The sequence below is a fragment of the Calidris pugnax genome, unplaced genomic scaffold (genome assembly GCF_001431845.1).
Source record: "Calidris pugnax isolate Ruff unplaced genomic scaffold, ASM143184v1 scaffold28, whole genome shotgun sequence".
Classification (NCBI taxonomy): domain Eukaryota; kingdom Metazoa; phylum Chordata; class Aves; order Charadriiformes; family Scolopacidae; genus Calidris; species Calidris pugnax.
The window spans coordinates 5,121,129-5,134,274 of NW_015090842.1; the positions used below are offsets into that span (position 1 = coordinate 5,121,129).

At 41.4% G+C, this 13,146-nt stretch overlaps 1 long non-coding RNA gene across 1 annotated transcript; it reads right to left on the reverse strand.

The window, feature by feature from the left end:
* Positions 1-745: 745 nt before the first annotated feature.
* LOC106888213 lies at positions 746-3,197 on the reverse strand. Its single transcript, XR_001412065.1, has 3 exons — positions 3,125-3,197; positions 1,999-2,096; positions 746-891 (listed from the first exon to the last, which is right to left on the reverse strand). It is a non-coding gene; the product is annotated as an uncharacterized LOC106888213 (long non-coding RNA).
* Positions 3,198-13,146: the final 9,949 nt, after the last annotated feature.

Consider the following 13,146-nt stretch of genomic DNA (forward strand, 5'->3'; position numbering starts at 1 on the left):
ATAAAGGCACAACCTAATCCTCATAGCTGTTTTTGAAGCATCGGTTATAAAATCCAATAATTAGCCAATTGCTGATATTCAAATAAAAAAGTAAACAAAATGCTTTAATGATCTGTGTCGCACACTGCTCTAAACATATATTCAAATAAAGCATCTATCTTATCAAAAGCATCCAATACCGGGCATTCAAGATTCAGTATAAATAATTAGACCTAGCCCTCTTTAGACAAGCTATTGGTAGGGAAAGCTTTAAAAATATTTTCTTGTGAAATACAGTGCTATTTCTTTAAATAAAGGGCTCTGGCAGTTCTGTGAGGCAGTTAGCTTAGCACCATTAATACAGAACACAGTCTATCAGCATTTAGTGAACTCTCCGTGACCCTGGTGGAAAGTAACTCCTTTAGCTTATACTTATGAAAAATATTATTTAAAAATGCTGTTGAAATGTAAGCATCATTTATAGTCAGTGTAAAACCAAAGTGATATTGCCAGCTCCGTCAAGCATTCAACCAAGGATGGGGACCACTCGTCTTCTTTTCTTGGGAATGCAGAGGAGCTCTGGGAACTGGAAATGGGAGCTTCCCAAAACATCTCAGTTGTCTCCTGCTATGTGCACTCACAGGGTTCTCTTTTATTTGCCACCTATTTTGCACTTCAGCAAAAATATCTCGATATTGGCCGATAGAGTAAGTTTTTTAATTCACCTGTTTTGCAATGAAGAAACGAATGTGTTACGCACACGAGTACGTCCTGATGTGCCAGGACATGGCCTTTGAAGGTCACGGCTCCTCCCTTGGAGAAGGGCATCTTGGTCAGGAAGGATCTGGGAGAGGAAGTCCAGGGCTGTGTCTGCTCTTCCTGTCTTGCGGAGGAGGAAATTTTAAGACCTCTCTGCCAACAAAAGACAGTAAATGACTTCTTTTGGTCATTCAGACACACAGATCTTTCTCTTGCTGAACTAAGCCCAGCAGTACCGGCCCCAGGATTACGCCCGCATGTAATGGCTCTCCACCAAGTAGTACCCAAGGTCATATAAGAATATGAAGGAACAATTTGAGGTGACCTGTTGCCATGATGTGTAGCTATCTAGGCTCAGATCCACAGCGCCACGAGGGCCCACCTAAGATGCCTGCCTTAAGATCTTTGTTCCCTCGGGCTCCTTCTAGAGCCAATGGATGGACAGGCACCCACAGAGGACAAATGTACTTCCCCAGGGTATCTCTGGGGGTGCCTGTCTCTCCCAGCTGCATACATAAAGGAGCTTATCAGCCTAATATAGGCTCCCAATTTAGACGCTTCATTTAGTCCAGGCCTTAGTCCAAGCTTTAGCAGTTGTAAACTGAACTTAAGAAGCTCTTGCAAGCTCCTCATTTGTGTAACATTCAGGAAATACATCTGGCGACAGGGGCTGAGCCCTCAGCCCACAGCTTTGGTGCTTTTGTGGATCGAGCACACAAGGATTGCCTGTCTGAACCCTCTATGTCAGAAAAAAGGGGTTTTCCGCATTTGGAAGAGGGCCACCACTGGAAGCTGAACCTGGCCAGACCAGTTAGTAACATTTTCATGATAAACAAAGAAGTGCATTGCTTGGGCCACTGGCTGATTATAATAGCTATGAAATTACCCAATTTAGTTCACCACGTCAATAAAATTTATAGGAAAATACCACCAGAATCTTGGCGAGCGTATGGATAACTGTACGAAAGTTCCCCAAGCCAATGTGACAACCATTTAAGAGGACTAACCTCTGTCATACGGTTTTCATTTTATGTGCATGCTATACAAACACAACCACCACAAATATGCATTACAGGCTGCCTGGGACTCACTGCTGAGGTGAATTAGCACTGCAGCCTGACCTGTTGAAAAGCTTAACCTTTAACCTGCCAGGCAACGGCGGTTGCAATTTGCAAGCCATTCTTGTGTTGAGTGGCTGAAAACATACTTATTTACTTGTGTAAAGCCATAAATGAAATGGGTTGGGTGAGCTCAGCTTACTTCCCAGTTCACAGACCGTGTCGCAAAACACTACCACATGTTCGGCAAGTGATTCGGCGAGAGGACTGAACGCTACCGCGCCGTGACCCAAATTCACTCTGCAGAGACAGAAGAGCGAAAAGGAGAGAATGCAAAGTGACTTCCTTTTAAAGTAACTTCCCACTATGCTTCCAAGAAAAAGAAATTCGAAGAAACTGTCTGAAAATAAGTCGTTTATCCTCATGAAAAACCCGCATGAGCTTAGGGCTCGAGAAACTGAAGTGCTCCGCGTAACCGCACCGAGGTGCTTCTCCTGAGAAGTGTGTGTTTCCTCTCGCTGCCCACTGGAGAGTCTCGGCTCTGTGGGGAGAAGCATCAGTTCCCTCACTTCTCCATCTCATCTGCAAAGCCTGCCAGTGGTGCTATTGGGGATTAACTGCAGAGACGGGGTTGGGAGATGGACAGAAACGTCATTTCCCACTCTCAGGTTTTGCAAGATTTATAGCTTATCAGGTTTTTTTTTGAAAGATGCACGGTTTCAGGATGTGAAGCTCTCCCATGCCAGGCCTTCTCTTGTCTATCAAATGAAGCCAAATCAGTAGATAACCCAGGTTTAGCAAACTGGATGTTTTGTAATGGAGATAGCTGGATAATAACTATTTCTAGATCAAAGTCAGTGACTAGGCGTTGCTCTTGGCTTGTTGGCTTTTCTGTCTGACTGCATAACCACAGGTAGGCTTAAGTTGCAAAATTCAGATCAGGATGCAAACTCCGTAAGTTGGGAATTGTTTAGTTGCAGAGACCGGGTACGGTTCACAGAGAAGTGAGACAGGAATCAGGATGCTCAGAACCAGGTCTGTGTATGAATTATGGCCAGCCTGACCAGATGTTGCAGACCTGGTCCATCTTCAACCCCAGCACATAACCAATTGCAAGTTTTCTGATCACAGAATCTTCATGGTTGGAAGGGACCTTCAAGATCATCAAGTCCAACCATACACAAAAAAAACCCAAACAAAAACACAAACAAAAACCAAACAACAACAAAACAACACACACAAAAAAAATGCACCTAAAACCACATTTTGGTTTTTTTTCCCCTTTCCCTGTACTTACACTTATGTGTTTGCACAGACAAAAAACATACCTATCACAAAATTCTTCTGATTTTTGTTTTCCGATACTTTGGTTCTTGTTTGAACATCCTCTTGTTGTACGACCTGAAAGGAAAGAAAAGAAAAAAAAAAAGTGTTACAATATACAGTTCCTCTGACATAGACAAAAAGTTTTATTGCTTTCTTACTTCAGAAACTTTACATTATCCAGAAAAAAGTTCAAAAGCCCTAAATGAGCCAGGACAGCTTCGGGAGGGATGTGAGGGAACGCACACTATCCATACGCTGCTCTTTCCTGCTTTCAGACACATACCACAGGCAGCTGCCGCCGTACAAGTTTATTTTCTGAAACTGGGGTAAAATAATAACAATAGCAGCAATAATAATGATGATAATAAAAATAGCGCCATCGTTTCAGGCTGTGTGACAACCTACTTGCTGAATATTGGTGTGAAGCGCATGATTTGTTTTTAGAAGAAATTTTAATGAAAAACTTTGGGTCTGAAACTACAGTTTGCAGAAAAGTTAATCTTGGATGGGATCCATGTCACATTCTTTCACCATATTTAAAAGTTGGTTTCAGTGGTGAATATAAGCATTTGAAACAATATTACTGTTAAAGCTAGGGTCATATTTGTTGATTATAAAGAAAGAGGCAGATTTCCTTCAAGGAGAGGAACCAGTATTCCCCACTGGCTGAGAACCTGCTATGATAGCTCTACAGTCAGAGCCTGGCAATAATTACACCTTGGGTTTTGCGGTCATTTTGGATTGGTGTGAACATGATAAATGACACGTTTTAATTTGAACTATTGCTCAGCAGGCCTGTTCAGGTAGGCAATAATTCACTTGAGCAGGCAATAAACCTGAACAGGCAATAGCCCACACTTTGAAGTATGCCAGCAAACTCTTTAGCAACAAAATAAATATGTACATGAACTTCCGCCATAAATTGTCTTTGGTGAGGCAGACCTAGTAAGAGTTTCAGAGCTGGCTTTTCAGGTACTCATGAGGAGCAGGATGACTCAGTGGGCAGATCCTACTCCAGCGTTAATTCTTTGAAGCTGGACTAACGAACTGGTCCAACATCCACTGAAGGCAGCAGGAGCCTTCTGTTCAATGAAGGCAGAATGACTAAGCTGGTAGGGCAGTTTGGTCCTTTTACTGAAGTAAGCAAATTGCCTTCCCATGAAACCAGGGACTTATAAATGAGCCTATTCCTATGCAGCCGAGCAACCTGCAAAAACACAGCAGAGCAGCTTTGCTACAGCTCGGAAGAGACACAGGAGGGTCCAAATGGCTGCGATTCACAGGGCTCAGGAAACCTCCTGGTGAAACCATATTTGCACAGCAGCCTTCTTCACAGCATCCTTTTAACTGCTTTTGAACAAGGCTGTTTGTCAGACATTACATTACTATTATATTGCACATACAACATTTTCAACCTTTGGGCACACGCCTGCATTGTTTTAGTTACTTAAACCACTATGCTTTGTGCAAATTACTCCAGACTTGCTGGTAACGTGTCTCCAGCACTGTGGGATGCTGTTGTAAAGGAAAGCAGAGGTTACTTTTCTTTTGGCTGCCAGTTGGTCTTATTTTTATAGGCCAGGACCTACAGTGTTATCACCGATTACCCTAACGCATGTTAACTTGGTATAGGAGGGGAAAAATAATGCAGACAGCAACATGACTCAAGCCAACTTGTCTGAGGTTGGTGTGTGTGAAACTCTTTTGCCTTCTCCTTTATAATAAACAAGGGAAAGAATTCAAAGTCAGAGGAAAAACCAGCAACAGATTGAATGGAAAGAGACAGTTTATCATCAACTGGAGACAGCTGTGAGTCCCGACTGTTCTGCTGCCCAACCATGCTTTCGCACCAGAGACCCATCAGAGGTATTTTGAGACACTTCAGCCTCTGAGGCTGTGCCTAGTGCAGGATGAGCCCCCACCTGTTTGCAGAAACGTCTCCACCAAACCATCCTGGAGGACAGTGCAGCATGGGACACCATCTTCCAGCTGTGGGGAAGAACCTTTTTGGTGGCGATTCACCGTGCAGGGCGTAACGCCGTTTGCCTCTTCACTGTCAACCATTTACCTTTAGAAATGCACAGAAAATGAGTCTCTGTGCTGGGCCTTGAATCCAGATTTACATTCTTTCCTTGCTTTGAGTTGCCCAGCTCTGTCATTCTGGTTTGATCCATCCCAGGAACAAGATCCAGCAGCTTCCTTCAGACGCGAATCTGGACCTGAAAGCCTTCCTTCTCCCTTCCCACACCATCTGGGAGCTGGGATTTTCCATCTTTTGTTAAAATAGTTACTTACAAAAGGAGGAAAGGGTTGAGGGCAGTTCACCACGTTTATTTCACTTGGTATGTGTTTGCCTTTGCTTTCACACAGGCTGTTTTCATGCCAAATGACAGTTCTATTTGTTCCCCCACCCCCTTTTTTTTTGTGTAGCTTATGTAGAACATCTGGTTTTAAAAGTGTTGCAATTTCTAAACATATTCTAATGCTCTTGGGATCAGAATATCAACAACTGTCTATTGCGGTAAACCGCATGTCTGGAAAACATTCCTGCAAACTGAGTTCTTAAATAAACATAAAGCATCTATAACACATAATGCAAAGCAACATTCACTCGTAAACTCAATATTTAGACCAGATGAGGTGCAAAATATGGTTTTTCTGGACCGAGCCATCACGATTTACAATAACATTGACAGGCTTTCCGTTGTATACAAGAGAGGGCAGAGGTGTGGCACGCAGATCCGAGCCTTTCCTTAAGTGCTCATTCTGCATTTCAGTCCCATCCTGTGAGATTTTCTTGCTTTGGGGTTGGAGAAAGGAGACTAGGAGCACGTCCACTGCAACATTTCTACTGTTATTAGAAAGTGGGAATCTGAAAAGGAACTGGAAAGGCCCGACAGATTAGAAATGCCTGTATCTGATAAGCCTGATCATCTTGTGTAATATCTGCATCTATGCTAATTATCTGCATACATGTGTCTGAAATCCAGCGGCAATTCAGAGATAGCTTAGAGATTAAATAAACTGAATAAGATGGTGAAAGGAAAATTGCAGTAAATTGGTCTGAGTGGGAAGCTTTTGTTATTTTCAATCATTATTATTATTTATAGGGTGTGGAAAGTGGAACCATAAGCAACTTCATAGAGATATGCAGTCATACTTTAAAAAAATTGGTTTCACTTCAAAAACCCCTTCCACACTGGTTTCAGAAGCATTTGCTCTGCTCTTAATAAGGAATAGTACCAAAGCGAATAACCACTTCAAATCACTTTTTAGGAGTACCAGTGGCTGATGAATTTGGTTGACTGGAAATGGAAACGCTGAAAAGTCATTAAACTATTGCTAAATGCTATAAATATAGTTTGATCATTCTTCCAGATTATTATTTCTTAAAAATATTACTTTTTTTCTTCCTAAAAAGAGCACCAAACGCTTTCTTCCAATTAATTCTTTAAGAATTTCCACTCTAAACTGAATGCAAAAATGTTTTATAAGGAGAAAAGTTGAATATATATGCTCAGACTGACGTAATTACATCTGAAGGTTACTGAGAAGTCTACTGAATCCACCTCCTGCGGCATCTCAAAGTTAAGGTTTATCAAGAGAAAATTGAAAAATTAAGTCAAGCCTTATCATTTCACTCCCTGATATTAAAAAGGGCTGGATCCTTTTTTGATGATTAACATCTGGAGTTATGTAAGGTAAGATAAGGGTATTAGAACATCTCACTTCCCTGTATAAAGAAGATCATCTGAACAGTATGGAAATGAGGGCCTCCACCCTGATACCCCATTATGCAACTGAGAAGATGTTTTGGCCCCAAACCTGCACATATCAGGATGAAAACACCTCCCTTGCATGTTTACCACTGGAAACATGCACCACAGGCTGGACCTAAGTGACTACTAGGGGATGGAACCTGCAAGACAGAAGACCTCTTGATATTGGTGGAATTTCAGGCCTTACAAGGATAAATTCCTATTTTTTCCCCCCTCTTCCACGATAAATTCAAGGTTTTGCATTGCTAGTGTGGGTCACTGGGCTGATCTGGTGTAACTGAACCTGATTCCCCTGCGAAGCTCAAACAAATGGTTTCTAGAAAGCAGAGCCATTTCCAGTTTACTGGAAGCGAGTAAAATTTTAACAAATCAACCAGAGTGAAAAGGGCTGAGCGTTCAGCCGAACATACATCAAACTGGAAACAACTGTGCTCTAACGCAAAGCAGATTTGTGCCAACCTGCAGGGACTTCTCCATCATGGCATTCCCTTGGGAATCACCAGCACGGCATGGGTAAGGACAACCCAGCAGCTCAACCTCTTGCTTCCGTGAGGGACGCTGGAGGAGCCACGCTGTTGGCAATGACAATTAGCTGGGCTGGTGTCATCCGTCCCAAACAACTGCTTTTTGCCAAGTCTAATCACCATACTATGCACCTCACCTTCCTGAATGAGAGGTCCTCATTCAAGCATGTAGTTTATCCGAAAACACATGCTGCATTCATTACAGCTGCATATTAACGAACACCTTGAATTCTTGGAGCATTATTGGTATCAGGTCTCTTGGCCGACACTAGGACAGAACGCCTTATGGGAAGCTTGATGCCCAGCCAGGACTCAGATTACAAAGCACACACACGTCTTTCTTTCCATATAGTGAAGAATCCACTCAACCTTACGTATCATCAAAGTACTTCCTAAACACATGTGTTTTTCCAAAATGTTTACATTGTGATTGCAATGACTCTGGAAAACTCCAGCTTCCCTTTTCCAGAAGCTGGCAAACAGGAATTACTCTACTGAAGGCTTTAAAAGGCATAATTATTTCATAATAAGGTTTTTTTTCTCAGGATTTTAGCACTTTTGACAAAATGCTGTAAGAAAACATAAAGAATAAGCTCATACAAGGACATTTTATATTGTCCCCTCTGCATTTTGAGGTAACGACTTATTGCCACAAACTCACAACTAGTATATTTTCCAGGAATCTGATCTATCCATAGGTTTGGATGACCTTCATCACATCACTGAATATTTGAAAACTTTTCAAATCATTGTCTCTTGTCATATAACAAAAAAGTTTTTCATATTTTTAAAGGCTGCCAACTGTCATAAGGGTAAGTAAAGGCACAGAGGCAGCTCGTGGTTGTGTGACAGCAGAAGGTGGATCACGGATCCTCACCTGAATGCCAGTTCAATGTCCTGCCTCTGAGACTGCCCTTGCTCTACACAGAAAACAAAACCACATCTTACTGAGAGACTCTTACTATAGTAACATATTTCTTTAAGCTGCATCCAATATAATACCGCATTTCTTCAAATACCTCATTTCTTCAAAGTATTATGTCTTTGGCATTTTCTGTTGAGTAAGCTGGAAACAAATGTTTCTGTTATTATTCCTAAGGTTGTAGGGCTATTTAGTATTTATTCTAAAGGGTCATGGACATCTCATGCAACCTGGGGCCAAGATTCTTCCCGATTTTTGTTCTGTCCTGTTGCAGTTCATTCCCCTGACCTCAAGGACTACCTTGAAGCCTCTCAAAGACACCCAACTGGCCCACCAGTGAGTCTTCTGGGGTAGCTATAGCCTTCTAAACTAACAACAGAGAGTATTCAAAGGAGACACCCCTCATGTGTTCCTACAGGAAGGAGACAGCACTTTTTTGAAGAGTTCAGATGTTCCCCATCATGAATATTCTGCAGTGGAAAGTCTCTCATCCAAATCCCTGGTGTCAACTCCGAGTCTGCATTAAAAGGGAGCCATTTCACAACCTACAACATGTAAAAGCTGGCCAGGATCAGCCCAACTCTGCTATTTAACCAAAATACACCTTGAGATGTAAGCGAGCAGGGGAGGTGCTTCTTTAAAGAAATGAATGCATGGATTTTGAATAGGATTAGGCACAAATATCCTTCTCCTTTTATAAATATTGACAAAAGGAAACAGGAAGACAGGTCTTTCCATAAAGAAGAGGTCTATTAACCATAATACTGCTCTATCGAAGGGAGAGTTTTATCTTTGTATTAAAACATAGAGGGTAAGGCAAGATATTACTTTTATTTTAAACTGATAGTTCCAAACCTCATAAAATATTAGTATCTGTATCAGCTATAAAAATTAACAGCTCCAGATCCTTCAGTGTTGTGCTCTTCAATTTTATTTTATCACTAGTTTTTCAGTTGTCTGTGTGTGTGTGTGTACGTGTGAGTGTGTGCACATGCACACGTCCCTCCCTTCCTAAGCTGTTTGGCTGGTGATGAATAGGTTTATAATTGCTCCGCAAGGCTGCACGGTAGGGTTTGCAAGTGGCACTCCTGATTCCTTTACATCAGAGGTCACTATTGTACAGTAAGATCCTGACAGGAGATAGTGATAACACGATGACAAAAAACCAACCAAACAAACCACAAAAAAACAACCACTGAAGAAAACTCTGGTTTTGACAGTGTGGATTGTTCTCCAGTTAAATTACTTTCTAGGCGCAAAACTATAAAATTCTGTCAGGCATCTCAGTCCAAAACTGCCCTTTCTAAACGTTTGGGAGCCAATGTAAACACTAAACTCAGTATGATGTTTGCATTCACTTACCCAATCTAACTTTTATTAACAATTAATCCATCAAATTTCAATGCCTATAAAATCCCCTGAGTCACAAGCCTCTCTGGAAGCCTGTTTCTCAAAAACAAAAATCGCAATTACTGGCATCATTTTTTTTTTTTGATGCAGCATCAAATTTAAACTGGGTTTTACAAACTGAAGAAATATCTGCATTTCTACTGTCTAAAGGCATCAGATTCCCTCAAAGCTCATATACAGTGTAAATACATAGGAACTACAGGAGGCAGCCAGTACATATGGAACAGATAAAGGCCACATAGTTTATTGAACCTTGTGGCCTGCTGATGTAACAAAATAAGCTTTGCAATGAGCAGTCAGATCTTAACATCAGCTCGCTCCTCCGCTGGAGCGTAATAGATGATAGCTCTCAGAGGGCCAGATTTGGATCCCCATATTTATCAGGAGTCTTACTTCAGGCTCTGGCCCTCAGTGCTGAATGAGGGATTTAGAAACACTCATTCGTAATATTTTCTCTTCTCTGAGCAAAGTGTGGTGAGAGGCAGCTGGAAGGTTTCGTGTTCCAGCAGTTGAGGGGAAAGAGATGCCGAGACCAGCTATATCAAATCTCTCCAGTACTGATGAGTCCTTCTCTTTCAAACAGGTAAACAGCTCTTTGTCGGGGTAAAAGCAATTTGGCCTGAGCTTTCTCATCACTGCAATAATCCCTTGTTGAAATTTTAAACCAACTGGAGGAGCCAAAGCAAGAAACGTGTGCCTTTACCTGCTGGCAGCAAGGAGTCCATTGCTCTTGAGATACCCGATTTTCTTTCATTTTCTAGACTTTTTCTGTTTTTAAACTTAGCCTTCCCAGGATTTGAGGCCTAATCACTCTGGGATCATTAGTAATGAAATCAGCCCACAAGAGAATAAGGGAGGTGTGAGGATAAGGGAGAAAGCTCTCACATATCTTAAATCTGGTGCTAATAGAAATACCCTAAAGGCCGATGTAGACCATGGTGTGGCAAAGCTTTGACAGAAAGTCTAAAGGTATCTCAAGAAACCAAAGAGCTCTTCCCGTGTGTCTGGGGACTGTTACCTCTGCAGGTGGAGAGAATTCAGCCTCCAAGGGTACAATCCCAACACTTGTGCTCCAAGGAAATGCTCTATGTTGTCCACGTGTCTGTACAGAGATGCTCTTGATGATAAGCTGTGGCAGTGAGTTTTGGCTCATAAGGACTGCTTGTTTGCTGGTAGCACATCTATTAAAACACAGAGTTTGTTGCTTGGGGAGACATTTTTTGAATGGAGACTAAGGAGCTCTGAGAAGACTGGGTGACTTTTTACTCTCCTGTGCTTCCAGCAACTCTCTCTGTGTGCCTTTCTTTCTGTGATTATGTCTATTCTTCTGGGGGGGAATTAAATAATACCTTCAAAACAGTTTCAAGGAAAACTTAGACTGGAAGGAACCTCTGAAGAAATACTACTTCATTCCAGCATCTCAGAGGCCTTGCCTGTATTCTCTTCCCACGAGCCACCTACATCCTCCCAGACATACAAAAGAGCAGCTTAATGTCATTCTTGCTAAACAAATCCTTTTACAAATGTGCATTCATCAAACATCTTCAGTGAAGAACAGAGTATATCCCTAACCTGTTCCTGCTCTGGAAATGCACTTCTGGTTCACCAGACCCCACTCACACATCCACAGTGCCCATGAAATACAGTGACCAAACCACAGGACAAATCAAATATAAGTAACATTTGAATCCATTCATAATGTAGCAGATATCCCTGAAGAGCAGCTTCTAATGCTGTGTTATCAGAAATCTGCAGGGAATGAAATGTACACTTCAAGAATATGCATAAACTGAAAGCTCTGAAAAACTTGCAAATACTAAAAATTGATGTAGATGTCTCTCGTGGGTAAATAACACCATCAGAGAAAAGAGAGCTGCTCTCTGGCAGTCACCAAAGGTAAAGCAGGGCTGAAGGAACAGGATCCCCAGAAATACACCGAGTCAAACAAGATCTAATGCAGCTCAGGAGTCACACAGGTCAGTCTCAAGCCCAGATGAGAAAGAAGGGGGTCATGGTCACCGGTGGCATAAGCAGATAAAAAGATCCAACAGCAGCATGGAGACATGCCCCCAGCGAGCAAACAGAGGAAGGTCACACTGCTCAGAGCTCTCCTGCAGCTCGCTGGAAAGCTGTCTCGGTGCCCCAGACTGGCAAAGAAACCCCTGCAGCCCTGCTGGAAAGATTATTGCCCGGTGGCATTCTCCAAATTATCTCTAAAATGTTCTCTTATTCTGATAAACTGAGAAGAAAATCAGATCTTTTGCCTACAAAGACAAAAGAGGAGCAAACATTCACAACACAATAACGTGTTGATTCACAAATAATAGGAACTGGAGCTCATTTTCCACCTCCTTAACATTTTCTGCATTGTGTGGGTAGCAGTTCAGAGCCAATTGTTTCTAAGGTCATTTTATGTTTTGGTTTAGGAGATAAGACTTAAACACTTCTGGATCAACTATTATTTTTATCTGTTTGATTTTTTTTCCCAGCAATATATGACCTAGGAAAATGTCTTCCTAGGAATTGTTGAGATACACGCACAGACTGATCATAAAGCTTTCATAAAAAGCTTGTGGTCTAACCACGGGGAGCATTGTTCAGTCCTGATTACCTTTTATCTTCCAAAGGTTAATCCATTTCATTCCACTTTGCTCAATATGTTGTGGACCTCTTAAAGGAAAGTCTAAAAGCAAAGGTCCTTTGTGACTCTTGCTCCTAGAATGTAATCTTCCACGGGCAGATCTCAGCATCATTCTTCACATAGGAGAAATGAAGATTTATCCTAGGGAACTGATATTGGGAAAAAAAAAAAAAAAAAGATCTACAAGAGAATTCTCAACATTCAAAGACATATCACTATATATTTGATTTTTAAAAAAATCTTGTCCTCCAAACAATAGTTCATACACTTTTAAACAGGGTTATATATTTGCCACAGAGCCCTCTGATGACACACTCCTTAATAAGCCTTCGTTCTACATCCTCTTCTCTATTTCCATGGCTCCCTTAGATTTGCATTTCAGTGATGGACTTTGGGATCCTCAAGATGAAGCATATGACTAAAATGTTAAAATAGTTTCATAGTCTTTTTTTTAATATGCTTTTACCATTAAAGGCCAGGAATTATATGAGAAGTTTGCAGCCTAACGCACAAGAAAGCAATTATTGCGATAAAGGAGATCTGCTTATTTATTTCTTGTTCTTCAACCTATTACATGACATCATTTTAATATAAAAGTACTTTGTAATTATGATGTCTTTGCTGATAATTCTTTGTTGTACACCACTGGATCTTCATTACCTGAGCCCAGAGATCTTTTTAAAGATTTTATACTCGCACCTTAATAAAGTCCTACAAAAAGTCTTTCAACCTTCCCAAGGCCTTGCTT